At 38.0% G+C, this 20,059-nt stretch overlaps 1 protein-coding gene across 7 annotated transcripts in view; it reads left to right on the top strand.

The window, feature by feature from the left end:
- LOC131693254 (protein enabled) overlaps window positions 1-20,059 on the top strand; it is a 94,475-nt gene that overhangs the window by 52,461 nt on the left and 21,955 nt on the right. The window lies entirely within an intron of this gene.

Raw genomic sequence — 20,059 nt, 5'->3', positions numbered from 1 at the left:
TAGCAAACTCATATCAGTTTCTCGGAAATGGTTGGGCCGATTTTCACAAACTTAGTCCCAAATGATAGCTATATTATCCCCACAGATGTCTGTAAAATTTCGCACGGATCGCTTGTATGGTTCCGGAAATATAGACTGAACGGTCCGGTCACACATGAAATTCCCATATGAGCCGTAACTCAAATTTTTTTTCAAAGGGGGACCCCATGAAATTTCAGAAATCGAATTCGTATTTTTGATGCCAAACATCTTTAAAATGCATGAAACGTCGAGATTTTATGTTATCTCGAAAATTTTTTTTTTATAAAAATCGACTTTTTGGGACTTTGCCGATTTCGCACCTTTTTTCAGTTCAATATTACCGTGGCTATTTTTTCTTTTTCAAAATTTTAGAACTCGAATAATGATTTATTTTCCTGTATATAGTTGTCATGTGATGTACAATAATAAAATGTAATATATGCATTTAAAAGCTTTTAATGAATATAAACAACGCACACATTCTCGTGATTCATGATTGAGAAAGGCACAATTGCACCGCTAGGTGGATTAAAATAGGTTTTTATACTGGAAAAATAAGAGCGCCCCAAGTCTGCTCTCTACCTATTCAGTTGCAGTGAAGACAGTCAGATTCTTCAATTTATCTTTGAATCCCGCGCAGTTGTTTTCGATTTCTAAAATATGTTATTAACAATTCAATTAAACTATATCAATAATAATTAGAAAACCTTTTACAAACGTAATGTTTGGTGTTTTACGAATATATATTCATGATATTCGGATTCTAAACAGCACCGAGCAGGTTTATAGGATTTCTCTGTAAGGAAGACAAAACCTATCAAAATACAACCTCTCCATTATTTTTTTCATAGTTTATAGAGAAACAAGCTAAAAATTAATTCGTTTGGAAAGCCTTATTGAAAACAAATACAACGGAGTTTCTGTCAGTGATTGAGGGGTTATATATATATATATATATATATATATATATATATATATATATATATATATATATATATATATATATATATATATATATATATATATATATATATATATATATATATATATATATATATATATATATATATATATATATATATATATATATATATATATATATATATATATATATATATATATATATATATATATATATATATATATATATATATATATATATATATATATATATATATATATATATATATATATATATATATATATATATATATATATATATATATATATATATATATATATATATATATATATATATATATATATATATATATATATATATATATATATATTGAGGTGCAGGACGAAAGGAAAAAAAATTGAAATTTTATGAAGGTATGTAGCCATATTTATATCGAATACTTAATATACGTCTAGCGTAGTACAATGTCTATTTTGCAAAACCCATTTGTGAACATGAATAAATATTAATAGGGTGGGTGCTCCTATAGTTGAGGTGCACCAATAGTTTCAGTAGTGGGTTATACGCCTAACTAAGGTACCAACCATCAACAAATATTTTTTTTATCGATTCATCGCACTAAAATCGCACAATAAAATTGGTATCCTTGAAATTTGCTCAAAAAACTTGTTCTTTGAATTTTGAATAGGTGCTCCCTTGCACCTATAGTTGACATAGTGTACCTATAGTTGCGAGTCCCATAAGACAACAATCGGACCAGATATTAGCGATTGCACCACTATTGGTACATGTGTTCCTATAGTGGTACAAGCGGTTTTGAATACATAAATTGGTTACTAAACAATCTTTATATTTTTCCTATGAAGTAGGGATTGAAAGCTTTCGTTTAATGTATTAACATTGCCCATAGGTCTAGTCATCGAATTTTAGCAAAAGCGTTCCTTGAGTATTCGATTATTGGTACATCCACCCTAATTGTCGAAGTTGTAACCATTTCCACAAAAGCGCGTTTTCTCTAAGAGATTTGCCGTGACTACGATTGTTGTATAACAGCTCAATTGAAAACATAAAAACAAAAAAAATCATAAGTACAGGCACTTGTGGTGTCCTCGAACTATGCATTGTATTTTTTTTATTTTTGCGAACGGGGACGATTTTTCCAAAAAATCCACAATTTTTCTATTATCACTGAGATTTCTTTTTAAGAAATTCATAACATTGATACAAAAAAGTGGAATCATTCAAGGACACGACGGTTAAATTACAAACAATTTAAAAAAAGAAATTTGACATCGGTTGAAAACATTTTCGGCAATAGTAGTTACAGCAAAGACATTTTTGGAAAAACATGATTTCGAGATTATCACGTGCAAAGTTTCTAGTATATACCCGGGACCTCATTAGGGAATAGTGAAATACGCTATAATGTTGGTTCTACTGCTTGGATATTTATTATAATTTGGAAAAACATTCTTAAGAACTTATACTGCCGCTCTACGTATACTTGTCTCATGTGTATTCCATTGCACATGGAGTAGTTTTGCGTATAACGATAAGAAAGACAAAAGAATAGTTATTGTTTCGATTTTTGTATCTACACATATATCCTTTTAATTTAAGTGAACATCTGTAGTCATTTTTGGCATATTCGAAATATTTGAAAGAAATTGAAATTGTTGCTCCAAGTCAACTACCAAAAAATATATCTGTTTCATTCATGATTTACATAGAGAATATCAGTTGATAATTCCAAAATGATTTTTAAAACATATGCTTGACATATTAATTTATGTATCCATTGCATCTGCTGCAAAACCGAAAGCAAATAAATTTTTAATCCTGTGCAGTTACGAAAATGTAGTGAGAAGCCTTGGGGTGTCTTGATTTTTCTAGCATTTAGAGTATTTTTCTAGTAATGCTATTTAGTTAACGAATAGTTTGTTCGTGTTTGCACATTGCTATTCTCGTTCGTTGGCGCGTACATCGCCTTCCTTGTTCGCGCGAAATATCGAGAACACTCTTATGGCGTTTTCGTTTTTTCTTGGTGCTACACCGGTGTAGTGCAAAGAAAAAGATAGACTGATTACACCCAAGTTTGAATGAGTGTAGCACCGACTACACCGGTGTAGTGCACTGTCAAAAACGAATATGCCATTAGTAGTCCATGCTCTTCGTGCATCCACACTCGCGTGTGCTCTTCAACGCATTTCACGCTTGCGAGATAACAAAGCACACGAGACTTTGCGAGAAAATTTTCCTGGATATGCCCTACATACTAGATGAAAGCTTGGGTTTCTCGCGAGCATTCCCGCTCGAGATTTTGCTTCATCCGGGCGCGAACGATGAAGAGCGCTAGGCATGCTCTGCCCATGATCGTAAATCAGTCCCATAAAGATAAGAAATCCCATAGAAGACGGGACAAATATGCGATCATGGGCAGTGCTATTCGTACACGCTAGCGAACGAACGGACTTGGAGTGCTTCTCGCTCGTTTCGCAACACAACAAGACTATAAATACAAGAGCTTGTAAGATAACGTATTATTTGTTTGATAGTTTTTGAAAATATAATCTGGATTTGTCTAATCTTTTCACTATGACAAATTCTGTGATATTGTAGCATGATAGAAGTCGTGAAATTGTGCGTGGGCGCACGGGGGCGAAGAATAGAGCAAGAGGGGGGCGAAGATTAAATTTAGGGGGACGAAAATTGAAACACATCTTGATTTAGAATATTGTTATTTTTTCGTTAATTAAATGTTATAAATCACTTTTATTCAGGATTATTGGATACTATATGATACATGATGAGAATGATAAAATAAAATTAGTTATAGCAATTCAAAATTGTTGAAAATTAAAGTTTTTCCGCAAACAAATGTTTTAGGGGGGCGAATTATAGTACATTTACCCTATTACATTTTATTATTATACATCACATGACAACTATATACAGGAAAATAAATCATAAAATAAAACAGCCACGGTAATATTGAACTGAAAAAAGGTGCGAAATCGGCAAAGTCCCAAAAAGTCGATTTTTATAAAAAAAATTTTTTTCGAGATAACATAAAATCTCGACGTTTCATGCATTTTAAAGATGTTTGGCATCAAAAATACGAATTCGATTTCTGAAATTTCATGGAGTCCCCCCTTTGAAAAAAAAATTAGAGTTCCGACTTATATGGGAATTTCATATGTGACCGGACGATTTAGTCTATATTTCCGGACCCATATAAGCGATCCGTACGAAATTTTATAGACATCTGTGGGGATATTATAGCTATCATTTGGGACTAAGTTTGTGAAAATCGGCCAAACCATTTCCGGGAAACTGATGTGAGTTCGTAAATTTTGAAAGATGGCCGCTTTTCCCGGGCACTTCCGGAACCGTCTATGGTGGTCAATGTAGTCAACGAAAGTTTGGTTGGCCGTCGGTGACCTAGAACAGCAAATTTAAGTTGTTTGAGAGACATTTTAGCGAAATTTTTACCTTTTTTGCTTTCATCGGAGTATCGGTTTGAATCACAATTTGCAATGTGATCGCACGCCACAGCCTGTAACTCCGGAACCGGAAGTCGGATCGGGATGAAATTAAATAGCCATTTACGGGGACGCAATACCTTTCATTTGAGACCAAGTTTAGCCGAATCGGTCTAGCCATCTCCGAGAAACCGATGTGACTGTTATTCTGAAATTAGATACTTCCGCCGGGGCTTCCGGAACCGATGATGGTGGCCAATGTGGCCAAATAGACTTTGAATGGATGTAGTGACCTAATACTACAAATCGAAGCAGTTGTGGTTATATTTTGGAAAAAATTTCACCTTTATACATTCATTGCAGAATTTATTAAAATCGACATTTTCTGCGTGTTCGTACTCATCACCCTGTAATTCCGGAACCGGAAGTCGGATCCATTAGAAATTCAATAGCAGCCTATGGGAACAAGAAGTTGTGCAAGAATGACACAACTAAAAAAAATCAAAAATGAGAGCTGGTTTTATCATAATTTTTAATGTGATGAAGAATTTCAGAGTGACTTGTAATCGAAAATACAAAATTTGAAAAGTTTATTCGAAAAACACATTTTCTTCTGATTTTGTCTCAAACATGAGACCTCTATTAAAAAGTCCTCCCCAAGGTTGAGGGGTTTGACGGTATTGCAAACATCATCAAGCATATTGCGTGCATCAGTGCTACAAAACCTTTGACAGACAATTGATTTAAGATGGTTATTGTATTACGCATCGATAGTGGTGCATCGAGGAGACCGAGAGGGCTTATGCGCCATTTTTATGTTCTATGTTTTGTCATACTCTGCACCTGCGCATACCAACGCTCAACCACTAGTCTGTGTCGGTGACGTGGCCGACTGGCGGGTCGACGTGGATTGACTTTTGCTGTGTGCCGTGTTTGCAAACATTGTTCCACAATTTGATGTCGGTATTCGTGGACGGGGCTCACAGTGGGAGTCATTGTGTGTCCATTTATCGGTCGACTTCGTCATCGGGCAGAGACTAATTGAATTAATTTAATAATTAAATTAATTTCATATACATAAGTAGAAACCTATTAGTTGTCGTTTCTTACGGTGTTTCGTGTCATCACTCGGAATTGTCGTGTGTTAAAAATTACTGGTGGCGGTGGCGTGGCGCGGCAGCACACATGTCTGTTCTGGAGAAATGGGTCGAAATTGCAAAAATCTGACTCTGATTGAACATGATGAAATTCAAGCTGGATTAGGAGCCAAGGGTTGGATGAGCCACCCCGATGGGATCTTTGATGGAAAAATGGAAAACTCGAAAAAACGTTCTTTCTTCATGTGAGGAGACAATTCAGTCAGGGTGGCAGAAGGTTCATGAGGTGTAACTAGCGTATAAGGTACTCTCGTATTCTGTTTAGTAATCTGCGGACGTTGGCTGGATTCTTTGTTGGAGATTACCAAAGCGGGTTATGCGAGGAACGATCAATGGCGGACCAGATTTTTACACCGCGACAAATTCTGCATTAATTCCGGGAATACAACTGTGGATTCACTATCTGTAGAATTCTGGGTGGCGTATGATTCAGTCAAACGAAACGAATTGTGATAGCTAATACTTGAGCATGGATTTACGTCATAACTGATTAAGCTGATTCGTATGACGCTGGATAGGTCAAATTCGAGCGTCAAAGAGAGACGTTCGACTCGTTTACGAAGCTAGGTGTATTGTAGCAGGGTAATGCGCTCTCTAATCTTTCTTTTGTTCAACATACCACTCAAAGGTATGAAACGAAGATCTGATGCACATAGGAACGGAACCACCATCGCAAGGTCCCAGATGATTCTCAAGTTCACGGACAACATCGACATCATTGGCGTTAATCGCAGAGCAGTTGAAGAGCCATTTGTGCATTACAGAGAGACTGTGGGAATCGGGAAATAAACTATGACGAGACAAAGTACATGGCAGCTGGTAGAGAGCTAGGTAGTCCGAGCGGTGTCGATTCCGAGATGAAAATCGATTGGATACGGTACGAGGTTGTCGACAAATTCATATATTCTGGAACACGGGTGACATAAAGGGCGAACACGAAATTATTGCGACACCAAAAATGTCATGCCAATTTTCTTATAATGTTTAAAATCAAACCAAAATTTTAGGGTAGTTTTATACATATATTTACTTCAAAAATCAAAAGAAAAGTTAATCGATGGAGCCTTGAGTGTAAAATTGAACGTATTTTCGCTTGATGCCCTCCATCAAAGTCTTTACAGTGTCATCCGGTACCAGTTTCTCAGTTTTTTTTCCATTTTCTTAACATGTCCTTCTCGTCTTTGACTGTCCTCTTGCTCTTCCGAAGTTCCCGCTTCATAATTGCCCAGTACTGCTCCACCGGGCGCAGCTCCGAACAGTTTAGCGGATTCATGTCCTTTGGAACAAATGGACAGAATTGGCCTCGTACCACTCCAGGACACTTTTAGAATAGTGGCATGATGCCAAATCTGGTCAAAATAGCGGAGCTTCGTCGTGCTGCTGCAAGAACGGCGGCAAAAGGCGCTTCTCGAGGCACTCAGATTTGTAGATCTCGCCATTCACTGTGCCCTTTGTCACGAAAGGCTCACTCCTCAGTCTGCAAGAGCAGATGGCCTGCCAAATGAGATATTTGGAGCCGAACTTCGACATTTTCTTCTTCTTAAATTTGTCGTCCACATAGAATTTGCTCTTCCCGGTGAAAAACTCTAACCCCGGAATTTGCTTAAAATCGGCTTTTATATACGTTTCGTCGTCCATCACACAGCAGCCATATTTTGTCAGCATCTTCTCGTAGAGCTTCCGTGCCCGAGTTTTAGCCGTCGATTGTTGTCACTCATCGCGGTTTGGGAAGTTCTGTACCTTGTATGTATGTAGTCCAGCTCTCTTCTTTGCATTCTGGACGTAGCTCTGCGACATGCCGATCTTTTTAGCCAAATCACGGCTTGAGACGTTGAGATTTGCTTTAATCATTCGCTTCACCTTTCCCTCCGTCTTTTTGTTCTCCGGTCCCGGTTTTCTTCCAGCTCCTTTGCCGTGGTCCAACGTCAACCGCTCCTGGAACCGCTTCAACACTCTGGAGATGGTTGAATGGTGAATGTTCAATATTTTTCCCAACTGCCGGTGCGACAGGTCAGGAAATTCCAGGTGTTTGGAAAGAATTTGTTCTCTCGACTCGCGTTGGTTCACCTCCATTTTCGTTGAATCGAAAAACACGACTTCGATGTAAACATGTAAGCATGTAAACAATACACATCAATGAGAAAGTGTGCAAAATTTGGATGATTTTTACCCAATGGTAAAAAAGTTATGCCCTGTTGAATGTGTCGCAATAATTTCGTGTACGCCCTTTATGATAACTATGTTAGTAACGATATGAAAAGGCATATGGTTTTCGTTGTTATCTAAAGCCAAGTAGCCTACAAACGCGCACAAAACTTGTTCTGTGTAAATCGCTGATGCTCCCTGTTGCTCTATATGGTCGTTGAAGAAAGTAGATTATAGAGTGTTCGGAGTTCCCGAGAGAAAAAATCTGCGTTCAATACTCGGAGGCAAAATGAAGAATAATACCTAAACCATGAGCTGTACCAAGTATACAAACCTGCTGACATAGGACGGCTGATAAAACACTGGTTGGCTATAGTGGGCTGGATATGTAGCGCGAGTGCCGCAAAAGACACTAGCCAAAGTTATGTTCAGTAGAGAATCTGGAAGAGGTAGTCATATTCGGGCAGGATCCGTAATGGTTGGGTGTTTGCAATCGAGGAACGTGCGTGCCCTATCATTTGAGTCAATGCGTTGAACATCTGGCAGACGCCTCTCTAACCAACGCAACGGCTTCAAATGGGTAGGGTGATAATAGAAACATGACGAAAATAGGCTCATTACCCTACATGGGATTCTTCGCTGAAATGTTAAATGGTTTCTGAGAAACATGTAAAAAAGGCAGATCTTAAGTTTCCGTGATTGACGATGTACACAAATTTTCTAGTTCCAGCTGTTGAGAGGTGTCAATAAATCGATCCAATAAATATTGAAAGCTATTCATTTGAGGCCGTTGATTACAGCAGAATCTGTCATCGCATTGCCTCAAATGGTAGGGCGATACTTGAGGAACTCAATTCGATTTTTTGGAGCTCAAACAAAGAAAGTCAATGTCAATTTATACGCATTTCGTCGATGACTGTAAGTCTACCTTTTCGAACGATCAGTTTTTGTTGGGATTGGCATCACATGCTCAACCGTATTTGAACTGCCAACCGGTATCCCTCAAGAAAGTAACCTAGAACCACTTGAAATCTGCAGAACTACTCTGTGCGTGTGATCTGAGCATTTTTAGCTCAATTTCACCAAGACTCGACTCTCCCTCTCGCAGGTTGATGGGATTGACGGTATTGTAAACATCATCAAGCCACAATATATTCAATAGAGTTATCTAAATATAAGGACCTTCGCTCTTTTTAGTTTTTATTTGCACCAAGTTCTACTACTAGAGGTTAATTAGTTCTCATGTTAATATTCCACCAAACATTATGACTACTGAGGATTTGATTTATATAAGAAGCCCGCTTCAAGATGTTGATTACAATACGCCTCGATAGTGGTGTGTCGGGGAGGCCGGGAGGGCTGATATGAGCCTTTTGTCTGTTCTATACCTTTCCTCTATTCACCAGCTCATAACCAACAATCAACCAGTAACAAATAGATAATTGAGAAAGGATGTGCTATGTGTGGTGATTGGCTATTCAACTATTAGTAGTGTTTGAAGTACTAATGTATGTCTCATGTGATGATCATAACTTCAGCTGTATCTTGTACCTATCTAATCTATTACGTCTCTCATATATTGTCTTTTATTTCTTCTTTTCGAGTCCTATACTGCCATTCTACATCCGCCTTCAGCTGGGTCAACAAAGATGGTGATAGTGAACGTCTTAACACTCACACATTCTCAAACGCGGTCTCAGCGGGAACCTACAAAAATGCCATCGTGCACGCGATTACGAATCGGTCATGTCCGAAAGTCTATCCTTGATCCTAGAAGCCTAGGTCCATGCCTTCAGCTGGACCATTTAAGAAAATACGCCCATACCTATTAGACAACACGTCTCATGGCGACATGACCGGGAACCCTATCGATATAAACGATCCCACTCTCTGCCAGAATTCAAACCGCGCACTGAAAATTTAATATCAGACTCACGGTTCGCGCAACCATTCAAGAACATACGTTACAAAATCACGTCAGCGCACAAACGTTGGAGCCCCTCGCGATTTTCCAAGCAACATACGAACTCGCAAACATGATTACACCCCGGTGATAAGGTGAAAATCTCAGCGTGTCAACCTACAAACTCCCGCGCTCGCGCCATCATGAATCGGGATCGTCCGGAAGTATCTATCCTCGGTACAAACAACCTAGGTCCTTGTTAATTATTAAAAAAATAATAAAATTGAAAAATAACTACCATATCCACTAGACAAAACGTTCCATGGCGACATGACCGGAAACTCTAGTGATATGGGGTAACTCTCTCCCTGTCAGAATGTGATCCGTACACCGAAAACTAAAGATCAGAATGACGGTCCGCGAATATATAAATCGCCGCAGGGTTTCAAAATCGAATTTATACATGCGAAGTCACATACACGCGACAAACACGTCATCATACGAACGCTTAAGCCCTTCGCGATCATCTACGCACACCTATGCCCGCGATCGCGTAAACTTGATAACACTGCGGCAATTGTGTGAACGTTTTAGTACTTACGAAGTTACAAACGCGATCTCAAACGCCAACCCGCAAATGCGCGATCATGAATCGGTCACGTCCGGAAATCTTTAACCTTCATTCTAGCAATTTAGGTCTATACATTCAGTTGGACCAATCAAAAAAAAAAAAAATAAAGCTCATATCCACTAGGCCACGCGTTCTACGACGACATGATTGGGAACTCTAATGATATGGAAGAACCCACTTCCTTCTGGAATCTGAACCGTACACAAAAAATTAAGTATCAGATTCACGGTCCGCGCGCGATTATTCTAGAACACACGCGAATATGCGAAAGGCACACGGTTATGAAATAGAATTTATGCACGCGAAGTTACACGTTAGCACACGCGACATACAAACGCACACGCGATCGAGCACATTAACGTACAAATGTTCGAGCCCTTCGCGATGATACACGCGATTCCCTACGCCCGCACATGCCTGAACCGTACAATGAATATCACATTCAGAATCACGGCCCGCTACAATTGGCCTATTGCAGTGTTTTATTGGGCGACATTGCCTGTCTCGTCTGCAAATTGTAGTATGTGATTCTGACGGGGAGCCCTTCCGAGAACCTAGCTCTACAGCTCCAGTAGGACAACTCTCGAAAAAAAAAAAAAAAAAAAAAAAAAAATTTCACCAAGACTCGACTCTACTGGGGTGTAAGATGATATAGTGAGATTGCTGTATGGTATGCAGGTCAACGTTGATAAACATAAGAAGATTAGTTTTGGGCTAATTCTAAGACGTTGCGAATATACCCCTGAAGCCTGTACCATGAAGAGTCCGAATTCTATTTGCGACTTGGGGGTTCGTGTCGGCGACCCTGCAGTAACGGCGAAGACTTTTGGAACATTGGAAAATTAAGGTTTTCTAACTTTTGGATTGGCCAATGTTTGGTCACAAGACATGCAAAGCAAATAATTGGGACTATTACCGTTCATTTGGGCACTAACAGTTATAAGTACCTGGTATCCGTAAAACTGAAGTTGTTGCTATTTATCTGATTGAATTCCGCTGAAGCAGTGCTGCCAGGGACAGTTTCAGTGAGCGATGAAAATGAAATATTTATATATCTTCGTTGTCTTGAAACATTATTGAAAACTGATAGAACCTTTCAATTTAGCCTGTTTTCGATTACATTTCTCATGCACTTGGACTTTTTTTTAAATATTCTAGTCTAGGAGAATTGTGTCGAGCATCAGATGGAAAAAATTAGGTAACTTGTAGCATTTTGAGAGTAGACCTATCTTAATCGAAACAGGATTTTCAACTTAGTTTTGGAACCCAAAATACGTTAGAAAAAAGATGGACATGAAAGGGTTGAATGAAGAATAAAAATCGTTCGCAATGGAGAAATTTTCGAGTCAATTCCATACGATCGCGTCCACCGGTAGAGCGTAAGCGAAATATGTAGTGTGTGGAATGATTAATATCTTCGCGAATAATCCGTTTAAGAACTGTTTACACCTCCCCATTATTTGTCATTTGCGGACATACATTTTAGCGTGTGTCCACCTGCCAAATTCGGTAGAAATAGCGATCATTTGACAGACTAATATTTCATACAAACACACACCACTTACATGTGATAGCTATTGACGTGCCCAAGAGTATGGATATGATTAATTATCGGTCCCGCAGAGTCCCATACTACGACACTAATGATAGTGCTTTTGCTTTCTGTGTGTCCTTCGGCCAGCGACCCTTTAGCTTGGCACACACTGCAAGAGCCAAGTGGTCGCATATATTCACAAACCGTACACATCAGAACCATTCTCGGCAGTGGCAGCAGTAGACCTGACTGTTTGTCACTTGACTTAAGTGAAGAACTTCCGGCTTCGCTCATTCGCTGTACTAAATTGGAAAGAATAGAGCGTTGGTTAGACTGTGCTGTTAAAAGTAACCTCTTTTTTTTCTTTTTCATTTTCTAGGCCAGTTACTTTGCACTGTATAGCACATAATGTCAGTCAGTCCAACTTCCTATCTGAACAGGACCGATTTGCGGTTGTGGGCAGAATGACGCAGGAAAAAAGAAAATGTATAAGTGCGGGGTTCGTTCTGTTCCACGTTACCGCTTTCGGTACAATTGAATCACAAGCATCCTCTCCACGGTTGGCCTCCTCTTGTAGCAGTGGATATAGCGAGAGAAGAATCTTCCCGCAGTCCTCTTGGTGAAACACTACATAGTTATCACAACCCCGAGCCTAAAGGCTTTGCTCTGCGGCCGCCGGCTGGAAGAATGCGGGAAAAAGTGAATAATTAAATATCCTTTCAGAAGAGTTTTGTCTCTTCCTAATGATGCAGCCGGGTACGCTGCGCTGGAGCCCGTGCCAGCCTGCAAGCAATAGGTAACGTCACCGTGTCGACCGACAACTGACTGCTATCAGAAACATCAGGACACACAATATGGGACTAGGTCAGGGAATCTTTCTGTATGCGCACGGTTGTAATGTTTTGCTTTGAAAGTATTTGGAAAAAAAACAACCAGAAGTGCACCACACAATTGAAATAGAAAAGTGTGGCTTTTAGCTAACAGAAAGTTGTTGTTAAATCTGTTTCGTGTCCGGTTTATGGCGAGGGTCAAGTTGTAGAAGTGACATAGCAGATAAGGACCATCAATTGCACATGGACGTAGCACGGTTGAGTTTGATTTAAACCCTTTCATAATTAACTGGAACGTTTAAATGAATCTTCGGTTCTTAGATGTGAACTTAAAAACCGTTTCGAGAGAAGTCTTTATGGTCGATCAATATCAGCTAGAACAGGGATCTATGCGGATTTAGAAATTTACGCGGTTTTCATTTACGCGTTTTGAAATTTACGCGGTTTTCATTTACGCGGATTTTGACATTTACACGGTTTTCATTTACGCGGATCTTGAAATTTACGCGGTTTTCATTTACGCGTTTTGAAATTTACGCGGTTTTCATTTACGCGGATTTTGACATTTACGCGGTTTTCATTTACGCGGATCTTGAAATTTACGCGGTTTTCATTAACGCGGCCTGTATCCCCTGCGTATAAAACCTGAGTGTATTTTTTCATGCAAATAACTTAGCTCCAGGATTTGAGTAGGTGTTTGCTCGATTTAATTCCGATGACCCATTTCGTATATAGGGTAAACCGTATTCCGAAGCCATCGTTTCATCAACCAACCCCGCCCTAATATACTGTTTGTAATAAACTGGATTTAAATATTATAAGAAAACTTTCAATTGCTTACGGAAAGTAAGAGATCGACGTGTATTTAATGTATTTATTTTAATTTTATGTTGTTATATTTTGTTGATCTTATCGGATTGTTTATCACTTTTATTGTTCCTTTTATCTTGTCTTCCTTACGAGTGCTCTCTACGGTTATACAATGATTTTGTTTCCTCAAACATTTGGTTTAGAGCTGAAACAATGTTTTTGCGTGTTAAGCAGAGAACAGTTGGCGCGCGTATTTTTGCAACGATAATGAGAATACTTTCATTGCAGATCAATATTCCTTTCTAAAAATAAATTGGGGCTGCCTATCGCTTTTTAGCCGAAATACTAATGGTGTGACCATTATCAATAAGTCAAACAACCACAATGGAACCCCTTCGACACCAGTTTGGCCGTACCGAGCCGCAACGCGGGTGGCGTCTTGAAAACTGTCAAATATGAAATGAGAACAGTTTGAAGCAACATTTGATTTAGTTCCAAATGTAATTCAAAACTACATGTCCCTTCATCTACCATAAAAAATCAATTTTCCTTTAATCGATAGCTATATTATCCGAAAATATAATCCAGAAGTTTGAAAATAATTTCGGAGTACCCGTCCAGGAAACGGTGGCCGCTGATTCGTGCGAAGGGGTTGTTTCGCACCTCTCATGCGGTGACGTCGGTGCCGCTCGTCGCATCTCTTGTGCGGTGACGGGAAAAAAATGTAGATCGCGTTTTTTTGGAACCACTTTGTTCAGTTGGTAGTGGTACTAAGGTACTCTATGGACATTTGTGAAAATATTATGGAAGTGTTTTACTTTACATCCTTTACACAATCTCCAAGAAAATTAATCAACGTATTCGGGGCATGGTTAGAATGCTATTGATTCATTTTCACAAAAATTCTATAATTTCGTACAAAATTCAAAACTTTTTGAGCGAAAGTTTTTTCGTTTTACGAATCTGAAGGCAAGGCAACAATGGATTTTTGTGTAATGCGATTTATTTATACATTCATTACGTATGAAAAAAATATTTTCTGTCCAGCAAAAAAAAATTGGGTAGAAGTAGTTTAGAGTGTATTGTTTACACTGTATTTTTACCGCTGACAGTTTTTTTAATCGTTGCCGATACATTAAAATTTGCGTGTGTAACAGCAAATACGCACGAGAAAAACATAGCTGTTTAAAACAAAAGAAGTTTAGCGTAGCCACCGGGATAGCGGGAATCTCCCCCCCCCCCCCTTCTAAAGGCTCAACACTAACAATTAAGCGGATAAAAAAGAAGTCGATTTTTTGCCCACTACACCAGACGAATGAATAATGAAAATTGTGTTGTATTGGAATAACTTTAATAAGTAAATGAGAGGAACAACAAAAGCAGTTTTTCTTCTCAAAAGCACTTTAATCTTATTCCCTCTTTTCTAGTTACATGCTAATAAAAATCCCATCGAAATAACAACTACATTCTGCTAGTAAAATATACACTTATCCAGACTATACTGATAACAATTAGAAATATCTATCTTTTGTTATTTCATTCTGAAAATATTTCCGAATACTTTGTAACACGATTATTGGATTAACAATTAGTTTGTATACACGCATAGATTTTCGGTTTGATTTTCACTTTCTCCTATCACTATTGTAAATTGTGCTAAACATAATCGATGCTAAATTGTGCTAAACATAATCGATACAAAAACTGTTTTTTTTCCTAATGTGTCTAAACCTATAAATTCTATCTTTTGATTTGCATCATAATCAAGACAGCGGTCCGACTTGCCCCACTTCCTAAATAGTCATGTAACAACCTGTAGTCTAGTCATGTAACATAATGTAGACTAAAAATCGGTTGCAAAATCTGTCAAAAAAGGTCAAGCTTTGCCATGAGATGTATTATCACGGCTTTGCTTTTGTACCTTCCGAGTCGTATCCAATTATGCATTCAGATATTAAATAATGTTTCTACTTATATCAATAGTACTTTGTACTTACTACCATCTTTAAAATGACACCCATATTGATGATGGTTTTTATAACTTGTAGGTAACCGGAAGTCGTTCCCCCTTGGATTTCAAAATAGCGTTAACCATCGATTGCCTATGTCAACTGACCACCCTCTTTCAAATGAAACCTACATTGATGATCATTCTCTCCATTTTCTGATAACCTCCATTTTATGATTTTGTATTTGTATTTGGCATAAATTTTCAATTTCCGTTTTTTACTGACTACACGCAGAAAAAAGGATTGTAGATATAACAATTTTCAGGTTTAAACTCAATAATAATTATTATTATCTCAGGGCTAAAAATAATTGTTTCAATCCATATTATTGTTATATATCAGAGTTAAAAATAATCGAAGCTCTTTTTTGACGGCTGAAAATGAACCTGTTGCGACTCGCGGTGAATAGAAAAACATATTCATTCAAATATCCATGCTATTCATTCAGTTGAATATCGTACAATATATTCATTTCACTAATTATATAGGAAAATGTTTTCAAATGCCGGAAAAGTATATGAAACAACAATCATCATCGCTTACATTGTGCCAGGGCATACTTTGATGCGTTTGATTCGTTGCTGCACGGCCGCTTCGTGTAATAATCGGAGACGAATGAAAATCTGCATGGATGAATGGGCGGTTTATTCGTTTGACGTTTTCAGCTGCGTAACTGAATATTGAAAATGAATGCGGCTGAATTTGATCAATTTTCATTCAATGAATTTGAATATTTTTAACTCTGTTATATATACAATAAATTCTGGTTTTGACGTTTCTAGATTTGAATCACATTATCGGTTGAATCTACAATATGATTATTGAAACAATCGACACTATCTTATTGATCGAATGACGTGAGCATGATTAATTCAACAATATACTGTTGTTGAAGCAACAAACAATATAGTAGACGATTTTTATTGAAATGCTTATTTCTTTTCAACAAAATTTAAAAAAAAAAGTTTAGTTCATAGCTTATTGTTTATTAAATTTTTCAAAGCCTTGCAAGTTCTTTTGCCAGTGAATGACTTTCATAATTTCAGCAGCGTCCTGAAAGGTAGAAAAATAATGTTACTTTAAATACATTTATTTTTTTAATATTAGCACTTACCCAGAGAGTATACTTAACGTAAAGATGATTGTAGCATTAGCGCCCCACAATTATCCAGCATGTTTTGATTGGGCTGCAAAGTCTGTTGAAAGGAAAAGGTTTACATTCAGCTAAAAATTGTGATTGGTACAGCCGTTTTAAGTTTGTTTTCTTACTTACATGTATGCAGAAGAAAAATACGATAGATACACACAAAATATACACAATACACGCTGATTTGCTACCATGCAAGATCAACATAAAATGAAATTTGGTTATTGTTGATTCAACAATAAAACAATGTAGACTCAACATTCTACAACATTCTATGAGTTTTGAATCAGTCATAGATTGGCGATTTAAATCAAAAATGATTTTTTTTTTGGTTTAGGCGTTCGAAATTTCGCTGTGTGTACCCTACATCAAATGTCATCAATATTGATGACGGTTTTTACTATTTTATGGTAACCGGAAGTCGCCATCTTGGCTTTCACTGTGGCGTCAATAAACAATTTCCGTTAGCTACTGAACTTCATTTGATCACTGCTGCAAACACTGCAATCCTCTCTCATCCGCGGCAGGGTTGGACCTAAGGCAGTTCCCTGGTTGTGCACGGAGGTAAAAGCATCCATAAACAATCGAAAAAACACACTCAGAGCAATGAAGCGTATCGAGGACCCATGAAATCCCGGGGAACTGAAAAGCTTTCAGGAAGCGCAGGCAGTAACAAGACAGTCAATCCGTGATTCCAAACAACGATCGTGGTAGGAATACGTCGAGAAAGTATACCCGAACTCCACTGCATTGGAGATATGGCAGACAGTGAATCCGTTACTAAGAAAACGTCAACATCGCCCAGCCGTTATTAAACGTTCAGCTGGCTACACTCATAATCAGGAATCAGAATATATTGGCTCAAATGGCACGTTCCCCGTACATAGTCGGGGATTTGTGCAGAAGAGGTGGCTGAAAAACTAGCTGCTTCGTTTCAAATTGAGAAGCAAAAGGCCGAACGAAACCGTATTAACTGTCCATCTGAGACTGACGACGTCTACAACTCCGACTTCACTCTGATCGATCTCGACAGAGGACGAAGTGGTTCCACAGGTTCGGATTCAGTCGGTTATCCAATGCTACAACGACTACCATTGTCGGTGAAAACAGTTTTGTTGGAGCTTTTCACCAGTGTATGGCGTAGTGGCGTATTTCCACACTGTTGGCAAACAGGAATTATTGTACCAATTTCAAAGCCAAATTCGAGCGACACGGGTCCTTCTGCTTTACCTGACCGTGGCGAGCACTGTCTGATAGCGCCGCTAGACTTGACGTATATGTTTGGGAGCCACCCAAATATAACGACTTTCAACTTCTGAAACATTTAAAGAAGAGACTTAGTGTGTTGAAGAAAATTATTTGCGAAAGCCTTTTCTAAAACTTTGTCAATGACTTCAGTTAATTTCTTCTAAAAAAAAAATAAAATATCTTCCTTTTAGGAGTATAAGTCACTGCATTCAAATGACAGAACTTGCGATTATTGTTAAGTATTCGGAAATTAACTATTGAAGTAAACTCAGCCGTTCCAATATAAACAACCAATCACTATATTCTTCAAAAAATGCCGAATTAGTTCGAAAATACACGAGATAAGCCAATGTTGCAATATAGAAATATGTCCTTTTTGATAAATCCTATCCTTTTATGGAACATACCGGACTTGTGAGGATGATATTTGAGAAGTTATATTAATGAAATGGCTTTTAAGGAGTCATCTACAAACATCTAGCTATACTGTTGAAGGTATTAAAGATAAAAACTTTGTATTTACCAAATTTGTTGTAAAAATCTTTTTCTAAATTTTGCCGGCGACATAATTCTTATATACGTACTTGCAAGAATGTTGGTAAATATATCTCACTTTTACGATGATTAATCATTAAAACCACAACGCCATATGAAAAAGTTTGTAATGTCTATAAATTCCTCCGAAGACGTCATTGACCCAAATTTTGCAATTTGGGTGCAGTTAGTAGGGGTCATCCACAAACAACAAGCAAGAATGATGAAGATATTAAAGATTAAAACTTTGCATTCAACAATTTTTTTGGAAAAACTTGTTCTATAACTTTGACGAAGACAATCTTAATATATTTACTTGCAGGAAGGTTGGTAAATAATCTCACTTTAGGGAGATTAATTAATTAATGGATCGCTTTAAAATTAATAGACCGCACCGCGTACGGTCAAAACGAACCCCTAAGGGCGATGTGTAATGTTTTCAATAGTGTGTATGACCATTTCGATTTTTATGTTTCTAGTGATGTTTTCAAGAATAGACTTAGAAGATTGCTTATAAGATTATGTAAAAATATTTCTGTAATGTTCTTGTAATGCTGTATACCTTGTATGTAAATTTGTTATGTGAGATCATTGTAATAGTTGAAAAAACGTAAGAAAACAAACATTATGGGTTTATACGCGCATTCGAGGTCTGCTTATGAAGTGAACCTTGAAATATGTTTTTCCCATACAATTTCATGTAGACCAACACGGATCAGATGAAAAATAGATAAATAAATAAACAAAAAAAGGTGAATAGCCTCAAAATGTAACACTAGACAATTTTGCGTAGAACGGTAGTGCAATCCGTTCATCACAAAATCTACACCCGTAATACACATATCTCCAGAGCGATATTACTTCATGTTTCCAGTTGATGATAGCTTGAAGCTACTACCTTTAAAATAGTCAAGCACAGGCAATGCTTGAAAATTATGCTCGTCCTTCTGGCTCCAGCACCACTCGAAAGAATCCTGCTTCGTCATCGCGGTAAATTCAACTCGTCTGCTGTCTCCGTCACAGCATACACACATGAACGCACACAGATGCTCAGCTCATTCACTGCAATTCCAACTTGTAAGTCCTATGGTAGCGCTTGGTTCTTTCCCGTTCCAATACTGTACCGTGAACGCATAGGTACTAGGCAGTAAGGCGCTAGTCGTTAAAGTTTTTCAGGCATCTTATTTCTCCCATTCTCAACCGTGCCCTAGATCATCATCACAACCACTGAGGAAAGAACAATAATAGTATGCAAATCATTGCCCGCCGGTGGTGCTTCGCAGAAGCTCGCCAACTCGCGCACTAGTTTCAGGCCTATGATTACAAGCATTGCCTTCAATCTCGTCTCCCTCGACAAACGGTTAGCAAACAACCAAAACCCAACTCAGATGGCCACCCTCTACACTATACTAAGCAGTGGCCCATTGACTCCGCTGCCAACTATTTGTGAAATGGTGTCGTTGCCGTAATTTAATATTCATTGCAAGCCAGAAATTTTTTATTTGATAACTACCTACTAGCGCACAACCTACCTCTCCATTTCTATTTTGTTTCTTCTTCGTTCTGTTTGTCCTCTAGATGGAGTGGTGGCTCTGGCAAGCGCTCAATGAGGTAATGTAATACTTATGAGGGATTTGAACGTACATTGTATTCATCCGGTAATACTGCAAAACTCGTAGCTGAATT

The sequence above is a fragment of the Topomyia yanbarensis genome, chromosome 3 (assembly GCF_030247195.1).
Source record: "Topomyia yanbarensis strain Yona2022 chromosome 3, ASM3024719v1, whole genome shotgun sequence".
Taxonomy (NCBI): Eukaryota; Metazoa; Arthropoda; class Insecta; order Diptera; family Culicidae; genus Topomyia; species Topomyia yanbarensis.
This window is presented reverse-complemented; position numbering and strand designations above follow the sequence as displayed.